General features: G+C 43.1%; 6 non-coding genes across 6 annotated transcripts; all 6 read right to left on the bottom strand.

The window, feature by feature from the left end:
• Window positions 1-879: 879 nt before the first annotated feature.
• On the bottom strand, window positions 880-951 carry trnac-gca (transfer RNA cysteine (anticodon GCA)). Its single transcript has one exon. It is a non-coding gene; the product is annotated as a tRNA-Cys (tRNA).
• A 1,550-nt stretch (window positions 952-2,501) lies between these two features.
• Window positions 2,502-2,573, bottom strand: trnac-gca (transfer RNA cysteine (anticodon GCA)). The gene has a single exon. It is a non-coding gene; the product is annotated as a tRNA-Cys (tRNA).
• A 1,550-nt stretch (window positions 2,574-4,123) lies between these two features.
• On the bottom strand, window positions 4,124-4,195 carry trnac-gca (transfer RNA cysteine (anticodon GCA)). The gene has a single exon. It is a non-coding gene; the product is annotated as a tRNA-Cys (tRNA).
• Window positions 4,196-5,745: 1,550 nt separating this feature from the next.
• trnac-gca (transfer RNA cysteine (anticodon GCA)) lies at window positions 5,746-5,817 on the bottom strand. Its single transcript has one exon. It is a non-coding gene; the product is annotated as a tRNA-Cys (tRNA).
• A 1,544-nt stretch (window positions 5,818-7,361) lies between these two features.
• Window positions 7,362-7,433, bottom strand: trnac-gca (transfer RNA cysteine (anticodon GCA)). The gene has a single exon. It is a non-coding gene; the product is annotated as a tRNA-Cys (tRNA).
• A 4,273-nt stretch (window positions 7,434-11,706) lies between these two features.
• On the bottom strand, window positions 11,707-11,778 carry trnac-gca (transfer RNA cysteine (anticodon GCA)). Its single transcript has one exon. It is a non-coding gene; the product is annotated as a tRNA-Cys (tRNA).
• Window positions 11,779-13,461: the final 1,683 nt, after the last annotated feature.

Below are 13,461 nucleotides of genomic sequence, written 5' to 3'. Positions count from 1 at the left end.
GTTGGGCGTTTACTGGGTATTCTCCTAAAGAAAAAGGATTTGTCAGATTTGTCAGATTTGTCAGACTTGTCAGATTTGTCAGTAGTTTTTGACTTATCTTGTGTCTGTGCGATAGACCTTACAGGCTCATCAAGGTTTCCATGTGGTGTGAGGCAAGCCTTTGAGGTCTTTTCAGATGACACAGCACATGCTGCTGCGGAGTTGAGAGAATGTGGGCATGGAAACCTTCAGGGGACTTCATTGTGTGTTGTACTTTCTGTGCCCCGTTTTTCCGCTCCTTCTCATTGATGATGGATGGGCATAGGCATATCTTTTGGATGCTTAGCGACAACGCTGAATGAGGACGTGTAAATTGCTGTAGATTGACTATTATGTGAAAAGCAAACGTAATCAGGAACTCTTCAACTGTCCTTTTGTTCAAAATATACAAGATGTACCTGTAGCCACCTCACTGGTGTATATTCTGAAATATTTGGTGGAGCACATGCATTGGCTCAACAGAACTGTTACATCATACTTTTTATGCTGTGTCTCTGCACACCTATCTATTTGTTTTAAATACTTCTCAAGGCAAGGATAAGATTTGACCTCATGCATTAGGCTCGTAGGCGAGCGCCTGATGGTCAGGCCTTTGCGCCACTGTTGTTTGCAGAGGATGTTGTCTTGATGTCTTAATCAACCACGCTCACTACGACGATGACAGAGTGTTACCAAGTGCAAAAAAGCTATAGCTAAAATCAAGTCAAGGAAAGGGGCGGAACTGTATCTTAAATGCCATCTTACACCCTCTTGAGACATTGGTATGAAGTTGAAAGGGCAGTCTGCGGAATACCAACATTGCAGTTGGTCTTTTAACAAATACAAATTCTATTTAAGTAAAGGGAGCATCCGGATTTGAACCAGGGACCTCTTGATCTGCAGTCAAATGCTCTACCACTGAGCTATACCCCCTACCTGTCTGCAAATATGAGGGTGGCAAAGACACAATGACACAATCACACAGTGTTAGCTGAGCTTTAAGCTTGCACACTTATCTACCTTTTTATTAAGGGTTGATTGTAGTTTACCCTCCTCTGGTATTGACTGAGTTTGACCTCATGCCGTTTTTCTGTGCATTCCAAACTTTTATCTGCCCTATTGCAACCCATTCAAAAAAGGCTAAATACACAGTTTGAACGCGCATCTAAAGTAGAACGGTTTCGCTTGTTTTATTTGTCGTCTTGACATGAGTGGCTTTATTCTGGACCGGAGGAAACAGCCGATGCCAGCTGCGCTAGCTTTTGCACAACAGTTGTTTATTATCCTTCAGCCACGAAACTTGTGTAAGGCGCAGCTTGTTTACAGATGCCACAACAGTGTTCCGACAACTTCTGCTGCTGCAGAAACGTTACACTTTTACCCAATCAACATCTGATAGTCTGTGGACGTCACGTTTAGTCCCTGCTTTGCTCGACTTGGCCCAAGGGAGAAGAGGGTACTAAAAGTGTACCTGGTCTGAGGCGGTAGCACCAAATGGAAATGTGCTAAAGCAGGGCTGAATAGAGTTGAGCAAAGTAGGTGCTAATGGAAAAGGGGCACTAGTAATGCTTATAAATAGGTTTAGCATCATACAAATGCTATAGGTTGGGCGTTTACTGGGTATTCTCCTAAAGAAAAAGGATTTGTCAGATTTGTCAGATTTGTCAGACTTGTCAGATTTGTCAGTAGTTTTTGACTTATCTTGTGTCTGTGCGATAGACCTTACAGGCTCATCAAGGTTTCCATGTGGTGTGAGGCAAGCCTTTGAGGTCTTTTCAGATCACACAGCACATGCTGCTGCGGAGTTGAGAGAATGTGGGCATGGAAACCTTCAGGGGACTTCATTGTGTGTTGTACTTTCTGTGCCCCGTTTTTCCGCTCCTTCTCATTGATGATGGATGGGCATAGGCATATCTTTTGGATGCTTAGCGACAACGCTGAATGAGGACGTGTAAATTGCTGTAGATTGACTATTATGTGAAAAGCAAACGTAATCAGGAACTCTTCAACTGTCCTTTTGTTCAAAATATACAAGATGTACCTGTAGCCACCTCACTTGTGTATATTCTGAAATATTTGGTGGAGCACATGCATTGGCTCAACAGAACTGTTACATCATACTTTTTATGCTGTGTCTCTGCACACCTATCTATTTGTTTTAAATACTTCTCAAGGCAAGGATAAGATTTGACCTCATGCATTAGGCTCGAAGGCGAGCGCCTGATGGTCAGGCCTTTGCGCCACTGTTGTTTGCAGAGGATGTTGTCTTGATGTCTTAATCAACCACGCTCACTACGACGATGACAGAGTGTTACCAAGTGCAAAAAAGCTATAGCTAAAATCAAGTCAAGGAAAGGGGCGGAACTGTATCTTAAATGCCATCTTACACCCTCTTGAGACATTGGTATGAAGTTGAAAGGGCAGTCTGCGGAATGCCAACATTGCAGTTGGTCTTTTAACAAATACAAATTCTATTTAAGTAAAGGGAGCAGCCGGATTTGAACCGGGGACCTCTTGATCTGCAGTCAAATACTCTACCACTGAGCTATACCCCCTACCTGTCTGCAAATATGAGGGTGGCAAAGACACAATGACACAATCACACAGTGTTAGCTGAGCTTTAAGCTTGCACACTTATCTACCTTTTTATTAAGGGTTGATTGTAGTTTACCCTCCTCTGGTATTGACTGAGTTTGACCTCATGCCGTTTTTCTGTGCATTCCAAACTTTTATCTGCCCTATTGCAACCCATTCAAAAAAGGCTAAATACACAGTTTGAACGCGCATCTAAAGTAGAACGGTTCCGCTTGTTTTATTTGTCGTCTTGACATGAGTGGCTTTATTCTGGACCGGAGGAAACAGCCGATGCCAGCTGCGCTAGCTTTTGCACAACAGTTGTTTATTATCCTTCAGCCACGAAACTTGTGTAAGGCGCAGCTTGTTTACAGATGCCACAACAGTGTTCCGACAACTTCTGCTGCTGCAGAAACGTTACACTTTTACCCAATCAACATCTGATAGTCTGTGGACGTCACGTTTAGTCCCTGCTTTGCTCGACTTGGCCCAAGGGAGAAGAGGGTACTAAAAGTGTACCTGGTCTGAGGCGGTAGCACCAAATGGAAATGTGCTAAAGCAGGGCTGAATAGAGTTGAGCAAAGTAGGTGCTAATGGAAAAGGGGCACTAGTAATGCTTATAAATAGGTTTAGCATCATACAAATGCTATAGGTTGGGCGTTTACTGGGTATTCTCCTAAAGAAAAAGGATTTGTCAGATTTGTCAGATTTGTCAGACTTGTCAGATTTGTCAGTAGTTTTTGACTTATCTTGTGTCTGTGCGATAGACCTTACAGGCTCATCAAGGTTTCCATGTGGTGTGAGGCAAGCCTTTGAGGTCTTTTCAGATCACACAGCACATGCTGCTGCGGAGTTGAGAGAATGTGGGCATGGAAACCTTCAGGGGACTTCATTGTGTGTTGTACTTTCTGTGCCCCGTTTTTCCGCTCCTTCTCATTGATGATGGATGGGCATAGGCATATCTTTTGGATGCTTAGCGACAACGCTGAATGAGGACGTGTAAATTGCTGTAGATTGACTATTATGTGAAAAGCAAACGTAATCAGGAACTCTTCAACTGTCCTTTTGTTCAAAATATACAAGATGTACCTGTAGCCACCTCACTTGTGTATATTCTGAAATATTTGGTGGAGCACATGCATTGGCTCAACAGAACTGTTACATCATACTTTTTATGCTGTGTCTCTGCACACCTATCTATTTGTTTTAAATACTTCTCAAGGCAAGGATAAGATTTGACCTCATGCATTAGGCTCGAAGGCGAGCGCCTGATGGTCAGGCCTTTGCGCCACTGTTGTTTGCAGAGGATGTTGTCTTGATGTCTTAATCAACCACGCTCACTACGACGATGACAGAGTGTTACCAAGTGCAAAAAAGCTATAGCTAAAATCAAGTCAAGGAAAGGGGCGGAACTGTATCTTAAATGCCATCTTACACCCTCTTGAGACATTGGTATGAAGTTGAAAGGGCAGTCTGCGGAATGCCAACATTGCAGTTGGTCTTTTAACAAATACAAATTCTATTTAAGTAAAGGGAGCAGCCGGATTTGAACCGGGGACCTCTTGATCTGCAGTCAAATACTCTACCACTGAGCTATACCCCCTACCTGTCTGCAAATATGAGGGTGGCAAAGACACAATGACACAATCACACAGTGTTAGCTGAGCTTTAAGCTTGCACACTTATCTACCTTTTTATTAAGGGTTGATTGTAGTTTACCCTCCTCTGGTATTGACTGAGTTTGACCTCATGCCGTTTTTCTGTGCATTCCAAACTTTTATCTGCCCTATTGCAACCCATTCAAAAAAGGCTAAATACACAGTTTGAACGCGCATCTAAAGTAGAACGGTTCCGCTTGTTTTATTTGTCGTCTTGACATGAGTGGCTTTATTCTGGACCGGAGGAAACAGCCGATGCCAGCTGCGCTAGCTTTTGCACAACAGTTGTTTATTATCCTTCAGCCACGAAACTTGTGTAAGGCGCAGCTTGTTTACAGATGCCACAACAGTGTTCCGACAACTTCTGCTGCTGCAGAAACGTTACACTTTTACCCAATCAACATCTGATAGTCTGTGGACGTCACGTTTAGTCCCTGCTTTGCTCGACTTGGCCCAAGGGAGAAGAGGGTACTAAAAGTGTACCTGGTCTGAGGCGGTAGCACCAAATGGAAATGTGCTAAAGCAGGGCTGAATAGAGTTGAGCAAAGTAGGTGCTAATGGAAAAGGGGCACTAGTAATGCTTATAAATAGGTTTAGCATCATACAAATGCTATAGGTTGGGCGTTTACTGGGTATTCTCCTAAAGAAAAAGGATTTGTCAGATTTGTCAGATTTGTCAGACTTGTCAGATTTGTCAGTAGTTTTTGACTTATCTTGTGTCTGTGCGATAGACCTTACAGGCTCATCAAGGTTTCCATGTGGTGTGAGGCAAGCCTTTGAGGTCTTTTCAGATCACACAGCACATGCTGCTGCGGAGTTGAGAGAATGTGGGCATGGAAACCTTCAGGGGACTTCATTGTGTGTTGTACTTTCTGTGCCCCGTTTTTCCGCTCCTTCTCATTGATGATGGATGGGCATAGGCATATCTTTTGGATGCTTAGCGACAACGCTGAATGAGGACGTGTAAATTGCTGTAGATTGACTATTATGTGAAAAGCAAACGTAATCAGGAACTCTTCAACTGTCCTTTTGTTCAAAATATACAAGATGTACCTGTAGCCACCTCACTTGTGTATATTCTGAAATATTTGGTGGAGCACATGCATTGGCTCAACAGAACTGTTACATCATACTTTTTATGCTGTGTCTCTGCACACCTATCTATTTGTTTTAAATACTTCTCAAGGCAAGGATAAGATTTGACCTCATGCATTAGGCTCGAAGGCGAGCGCCTGATGGTCAGGCCTTTGCGCCACTGTTGTTTGCAGAGGATGTTGTCTTGATGTCTTAATCAACCACGCTCACTACGACGATGACAGAGTGTTACCAAGTGCAAAAAAGCTATAGCTAAAATCAAGTCAAGGAAAGGGGCGGAACTGTATCTTAAATGCCATCTTACACCCTCTTGAGACATTGGTATGAAGTTGAAAGGGCAGTCTGCGGAATGCCAACATTGCAGTTGGTCTTTTAACAAATACAAATTCTATTTAAGTAAAGGGAGCAGCCGGATTTGAACCGGGGACCTCTTGATCTGCAGTCAAATACTCTACCACTGAGCTATACCCCCTACCTGTCTGCAAATATGAGGGTGGCAAAGACACAATGACACAATCACACAGTGTTAGCTGAGCTTTAAGCTTGCACACTTATCTACCTTTTTATTAAGGGTTGATTGTAGTTTACCCTCCTCTGGTATTGACTGAGTTTGACCTCATGCCGTTTTTCTGTGCATTCCAAACTTTTATCTGCCCTATTGCAACCCATTCAAAAAAGGCTAAATACACAGTTTGAACGCGCATCTAAAGTAGAACGGTTCCGCTTGTTTTATTTGTCGTCTTGACATGAGTGGCTTTATTCTGGACCGGAGGAAACAGCCGATGCCAGCTGCGCTAGCTTTTGCACAACAGTTGTTTATTATCCTTCAGCCACGAAACTTGTGTAAGGCGCAGCTTGTTTACAGATGCCACAACAGTGTTCCGACAACTTCTGCTGCTGCAGAAACGTTACACTTTTACCCAATCAACATCTGATAGTCTGTGGACGTCACGTTTAGTCCCTGCTTTGCTCGACTTGGCCCAAGGGAGAAGAGGGTACTAAAAGTGTACCTGGTCTGAGGCGGTAGCACCAAATGGAAATGTGCTAAAGCAGGGCTGAATAGAGTTGAGCAAAGTAGGTGCTAATGGAAAAGGGGCACTAGTAATGCTTATAAATAGGTTTAGCATCATACAAATGCTATAGGTTGGGCGTTTACTGGGTATTCTCCTAAAGAAAAAGGATTTGTCAGATTTGTCAGATTTGTCAGACTTGTCAGATTTGTCAGTAGTTTTTGACTTATCTTGTGTCTGTGCGATAGACCTTACAGGCTCATCAAGGTTTCCATGTGGTGTGAGGCAAGCCTTTGAGGTCTTTTCAGATGACACAGCACATGCTGCTGCGGAGTTGAGAGAATGTGGGCATGGAAACCTTCAGGGGACTTCATTGTGTGTTGTACTTTCTGTGCCCCGTTTTTCCGCTCCTTCTCATTGATGATGGATGGGCATAGGCATATCTTTTGGATGCTTAGCGACAACGCTGAATGAGGACGTGTAAATTGCTGTAGATTGACTATTATGTGAAAAGCAAACGTAATCAGGAACTCTTCAACTGTCCTTTTGTTCAAAATATACAAGATGTACCTGTAGCCACCTCACTGGTGTATATTCTGAAATATTTGGTGGAGCACATGCATTGGCTCAACAGAACTGTTACATCATACTTTTTATGCTGTGTCTCTGCACACCTATCTATTTGTTTTAAATACTTCTCAAGGCAAGGATAAGATTTGACCTCATGCATTAGGCTCGTAGGCGAGCGCCTGATGGTCAGGCCTTTGCGCCACTGTTGTTTGCAGAGGATGTTGTCTTGATGTCTTAATCAACCACGCTCACTACGACGATGACAGAGTGTTACCAAGTGCAAAAAAGCTATAGCTAAAATCAAGTCAAGGAAAGGGGCGGAACTGTATCTTAAATGCCATCTTACACCCTCTTGAGACATTGGTATGAAGTTGAAAGGGCAGTCTGCGGAATACCAACATTGCAGTTGGTCTTTTAACAAATACAATTTAAGTAAAGGGAGCATCCGGATTTGAACCGGGGACCTCTTGATCTGCAGTCAAATGCTCTACCACTGAGCTATACCCCCTACCTGTCTGCAAATATGAGGGTGGCAAAGACACAATGACACAATCACACAGTGTTAGCTGAGCTTTAAGCTTGCACACTTATCTACCTTTTTATTAAGGGTTGATTGTAGTTTACCCTCCTCTGGTATTGACTGAGTTTGACCTCATGCCGTTTTTCTGTGCATTCCAAACTTTTATCTGCCCTATTGCAACCCATTCAAAAAAGGCTAAATACACAGTTTGAACGCGCATCTAAAGTAGAACGGTTTCGCTTGTTTTATTTGTCGTCTTGACATGAGTGGCTTTATTCTGGACCGGAGGAAACAGCCGATGCCAGCTGCGCTAGCTTTTGCACAACAGTTGTTTATTATCCTTCAGCCACGAAACTTGTGTAAGGCGCAGCTTGTTTACAGATGCCACAACAGTGTTCCGACAACTTCTGCTGCTGCAGAAACGTTACACTTTTACCCAATCAACATCTGATAGTCTGTGGACGTCACGTTTAGTCCCTGCTTTGCTCGACTTGGCCCAAGGGAGAAGAGGGTACTAAAAGTGTACCTGGTCTGAGGCGGTAGCACCAAATGGAAATGTGCTAAAGCAGGGCTGAATAGAGTTGAGCAAAGTAGGTGCTAATGGAAAAGGGGCACTAGTAATGCTTATAAATAGGTTTAGCATCATACAAATGCTATAGGTTGGGCGTTTACTGGGTATTCTCCTAAAGAAAAAGGATTTGTCAGATTTGTCAGATTTGTCAGACTTGTCAGATTTGTCAGTAGTTTTTGACTTATCTTGTGTCTGTGCGATAGACCTTACAGGCTCATCAAGGTTTCCATGTGGTGTGAGGCAAGCCTTTGAGGTCTTTTCAGATCACACAGCACATGCTGCTGCGGAGTTGAGAGAATGTGGGCATGGAAACCTTCAGGGGACTTCATTGTGTGTTGTACTTTCTGTGCCCCGTTTTTCCGCTCCTTCTCATTGATGATGGATGGGCATAGGCATATCTTTTGGATGCTTAGCGACAACGCTGAATGAGGACGTGTAAATTGCTGTAGATTGACTATTATGTGAAAAGCAAACGTAATCAGGAACTCTTCAACTGTCCTTTTGTTCAAAATATACAAGATGTACCTGTAGCCACCTCACTTGTGTATATTCTGAAATATTTGGTGGAGCACATGCATTGGCTCAACAGAACTGTTACATCATACTTTTTATGCTGTGTCTCTGCACACCTATCTATTTGTTTTAAATACTTCTCAAGGCAAGGATAAGATTTGACCTCATGCATTAGGCTCGAAGGCGAGCGCCTGATGGTCAGGCCTTTGCGCCACTGTTGTTTGCAGAGGATGTTGTCTTGATGTCTTAATCAACCACGCTCACTACGACGATGACAGAGTGTTACCAAGTGCAAAAAAGCTATAGCTAAAATCAAGTCAAGGAAAGGGGCGGAACTGTATCTTAAATGCCATCTTACACCCTCTTGAGACATTGGTATGAAGTTGAAAGGGCAGTCTACCACTGAGCTATACCCCCTACCTGTCTGCGAATATGAGGGTGGCAAAGACACAATGACACAATCACAGCATAAAAAGTATGATGTAACAGTTCTGTTGAGCCAATGCATGTGCTCCACCAAATATTTCAGAATATACACAAGTGAGGTGGCTACAGGTACATCTTGTATATTTTGAACAAAAGGACAGTAGAAGAGTTCCTGATTACGTTTGCTTTTCACATAATAGTCAATCTACAGCAATTTACACGTCCTCATTCAGCGTTGTCGCTAAGCATCCAAAAGATATGCCTATGCCCAATACTGGGTATTCTCCTAAAGAAAAAGGATTTGTCAGATTTGTCAGATTTGTCAGACTTGTCAGATTTGTCAGTAGTTTTTGACTTATCTTGTGTCTGTGCGATAGACCTTACAGGCTCATCAAGGTTTCCATGTGGTGTGAGGCAAGCCTTTGAGGTCTTTTCAGATCACACAGCACATGCTGCTGCGGAGTTGAGAGAATGTGGGCATGGAAACCTTCAGGGGACTTCATTGTGTGTTGTACTTTCTGTGCCCCGTTTTTCCGCTCCTTCTCATTGATGATGGATGGGCATAGGCATATCTTTTGGATGCTTAGCGACAACGCTGAATGAGGACGTGTAAATTGCTGTAGATTGACTATTATGTGAAAAGCAAACGTAATCAGGAACTCTTCAACTGTCCTTTTGTTCAAAATATACAAGATGTACCTGTAGCCACCTCACTTGTGTATATTCTGAAATATTTGGTGGAGCACATGCATTGGCTCAACAGAACTGTTACATCATACTTTTTATGCTGTGTCTCTGCACACCTATCTATTTGTTTTAAATACTTCTCAAGGCAAGGATAAGATTTGACCTCATGCATTAGGCTCGAAGGCGAGCGCCTGATGGTCAGGCCTTTGCGCCACTGTTGTTTGCAGAGGATGTTGTCTTGATGTCTTAATCAACCACGCTCACTACGACGATGACAGAGTGTTACCAAGTGCAAAAAAGCTATAGCTAAAATCAAGTCAAGGAAAGGGGCGGAACTGTATCTTAAATGCCATCTTACACCCTCTTGAGACATTGGTATGAAGTTGAAAGGGCAGTCTGCGGAATGCCAACATTGCAGTTGGTCTTTTAACAAATACAAATTCTATTTAAGTAAAGGGAGCAGATGACCTCTTGATCTGCAGTCAAATGCTCTACCACTGAGCTATACTCCCCTACCTGTCTGCAAATATGAGGGTGGCAAAGACACAATGACACAATCACACAGTGTTAGCTGAGCTTTGAAGCTTGCACACTTATCTACCTTTTTATTAAGGGTTGATTGTAGTTTACCCTCCTCTGGTATTGACTGAGTTTGACCTCATGCCGTTTTTCTGTGCATTCCAAACTTTTATCTGCCCTATTGCAACCCATTCAAAAAAGGCTAAATACACAGTTTGAACGCGCATCTAAAGAAGAACGGTTCCGCTTGTTTTATTTGTCGTCTTGACATGAGTGGCTTTATTCTGGACCGGAGGAAACAGCCGATGCCAGCTGCGCTAGCTTTTGCACAACAGTTGTTTATTATCCTTCAGCCACGAAACTTGTGTAAGGCGCAGCTTGTTTACAGATGCCACAACAGTGTTCCGACAACTTCTGCTGCTGCAGAAACGTTACACTTTTACCCAATAAACATCTGATAGTCTGTGGACGTCACGTTTAGTCCCTGCTTTGCTCGACTTGGCCCAAGGGAGAAGAGGGTACTAAAAGTGTACCTGGTCTGAGGCGGTAGCACCAAATGGAAATGTGCTAAAGCAGGGCTGAATAGAGTTGAGCAAAGTAGGTGCTAATGGAAAAGGGGCACTAGTAATGCTTATAAATAGGTTTAGCATCATACAAATGCTATAGGTTGGGCGTTTACTGGGTATTCTCCTAAAGAAAAAGGATTTGTCAGATTTGTCAGATTTGTCAGACTTGTCAGATTTGTCAGTAGTTTTTGACTTATCTTGTGTCTGTGCGATAGACCTTACAGGCTCATCAAGGTTTCCATGTGGTGTGAGGCAAGCCTTTGAGGTCTTTTCAGATCACACAGCACATGCTGCTGCGGAGTTGAGAGAATGTGGGCATGGAAACCTTCAGGGGACTTCATTGTGTGTTGTACTTTCTGTGCCCCGTTTTTCCGCTCCTTCTCATTGATGATGGATGGGCATAGGCATATCTTTTGGATGCTTAGCGACAACGCTGAATGAGGACGTGTAAATTGCTGTAGATTGACTATTATGTGAAAAGCAAACGTAATCAGGAACTCTTCAACTGTCCTTTTGTTCAAAATATACAAGATGTACCTGTAGCCACCTCACTTGTGTATATTCTGAAATATTTGGTGGAGCACATGCATTGGCTCAACAGAACTGTTACATCATACTTTATATGCTGTGTCGCTGCACAGCTATCTATTTGTTTTAAATACTTCTCAAGGCAAGGATAAGATTTGACCTCATGCATTAGGCTCGAAGGCGAGCGCCTGATGGTCAGGCCTTTGCGCCACTGTTGTTTGCAGAGGATGTTGTCTTGATGTCTTAATCAACCACGCTCACTACGACGATGACAGAGTGTTACCAAGTGCAAAAAAGCTATAGCTAAAATCAAGTCAAGGAAAGGGGCGGAACTGTATCATAAATGCCATCTTACACCCTCTTGAGACATTGGTATGAAGTTGAAAGGGCAGTCTGCGGAATGCCAACATTGCAGTTGGTCTTTTAACAAATACAAATTCTATTTAAGTAAAGGGAGCAGCCGGATTTGAACCGGGGACCTCTTGATCTGCAGTCAAATGCTCTACCACTGAGCTATACCCCCTACCTGTCTGCAAATATGAGGGTGGCAAAGACACAATGACACAATCACACAGTGTTAGCTGAGCTTTAAGCTTGCACACTTATCTACCTTTTTATTAAGGGTTGATTGTAGTTTACCCTCCTCTGGTATTGACTGAGTTTGACCTCATGCCGTTTTTCTGTGCATTCCAAACTTTTATCTGCCCTATTGCAACCCATTCAAAAAAGGCTAAATACACAGTTTGAACGCGCATCTAAAGTAGAACGGTTCCGCTTGTTTTATTTGTCGTCTTGACATGAGTGGCTTTATTCTGGACCGGAGGAAACAGCCGATGCCAGCTGCGCTAGCTTTTGCACAACAGTTGTTTATTATCCTTCAGCCACGAAACTTGTGTAAGGCGCAGCTTGTTTACAGATGCCACAACAGTGTTCCGACAACTTCTGCTGCTGCAGAAACGTTACACTTTTACCCAATCAACATCTGATAGTCTGTGGACGTCACGTTTAGTCCCTGCTTTGCTCGACTTGGCCCAAGGGAGAAGAGGGTACTAAAAGTGTACCTGGTCTGAGGCGGTAGCACCAAATGGAAATGTGCTAAAGCAGGGCTGAATAGAGTTGAGCAAAGTAGGTGCTAATGGAAAAGGGGCACTAGTAATGCTTATAAATAGGTTTAGCATCATACAAATGCTATAGGTTGGGCGTTTACTGGGTATTCTCCTAAAGAAAAAGGATTTGTCAGATTTGTCAGATTTGTCAGACTTGTCAGATTTGTCAGTAGTTTTTGACTTATCTTGTGTCTGTGCGATAGACCTTACAGGCTCATCAAGGTTTCCATGTGGTGTGAGGCAAGCCTTTGAGGTCTTTTCAGATCACACAGCACATGCTGCTGCGGAGTTGAGAGAATGTGGGCATGGAAACCTTCAGGGGACTTCATTGTGTGTTGTACTTTCTGTGCCCCGTTTTTCCGCTCCTTCTCATTGATGATGGATGGGCATAGGCATATCTTTTGGATGATTAGCGACAACGCTGAATGAGGACGTGTAAATTGCTGTAGATTGACTATTATGTGAAAAGCAAACGTGATCAGGAACTCTTCAACTGTCCTTTTGTTCAAAATATACAAGATGTACCTGTAGCCACCTCACCTCTGCCCTTGTGTATATTCTGAAATATTTGGTGGAGCACATGCATTGGCTCAACAGAACTGTTACATCATACTTTATATGCTGTGTCGCTGCACACCTATCTATTTGTTTTAAATACTTCTCAAGGCAAGGATAAGATTTGACCTCATGCATTAGGCTCGAAGGCGAGCGTCTGATTGTCAGGCCTTTGCGCCACTGTTGTTTGCAGAGGATGTTGTCTTGATGTCTTAATCAACCACGCTCACTACGACGATGACAGAGTGTTACCAAGTGCAAAAAAGCTATAGCTAAAATCAACTCAAGGAAAGGGGCGGAACTGTATCTTAAATGCCATCTTACACCCTCTTGAGACATTGGTATGAAGTTGAAAGGGCAGTCTGCGGAATGCCAACATTTCAGTTGGTCTTTTAACAAATACAAATTCTATTTACATAAAGGGAGCATCCGGATTTGAACCGGGGGACCTCTTTAACTGCAGTCAAATGCTCTACCACTGAGCTATACCCCATACCTGTCTGCAAATGTGAGGGTGGCAAAGACACAATGACACAATCACACAG

Source organism: Eucyclogobius newberryi, unplaced genomic scaffold, assembly GCF_026437365.1.
Source record: "Eucyclogobius newberryi isolate DKJ021-1_F unplaced genomic scaffold, fEucNew1.0.hap1 SCAF_6, whole genome shotgun sequence".
In the NCBI taxonomy this organism is placed as follows: Eukaryota; Metazoa; Chordata; class Actinopteri; order Gobiiformes; family Gobiidae; genus Eucyclogobius; species Eucyclogobius newberryi.
Note: the sequence above shows the minus strand (reverse complement) of the source record. Positions and strands in the feature narration are given on the sequence as shown.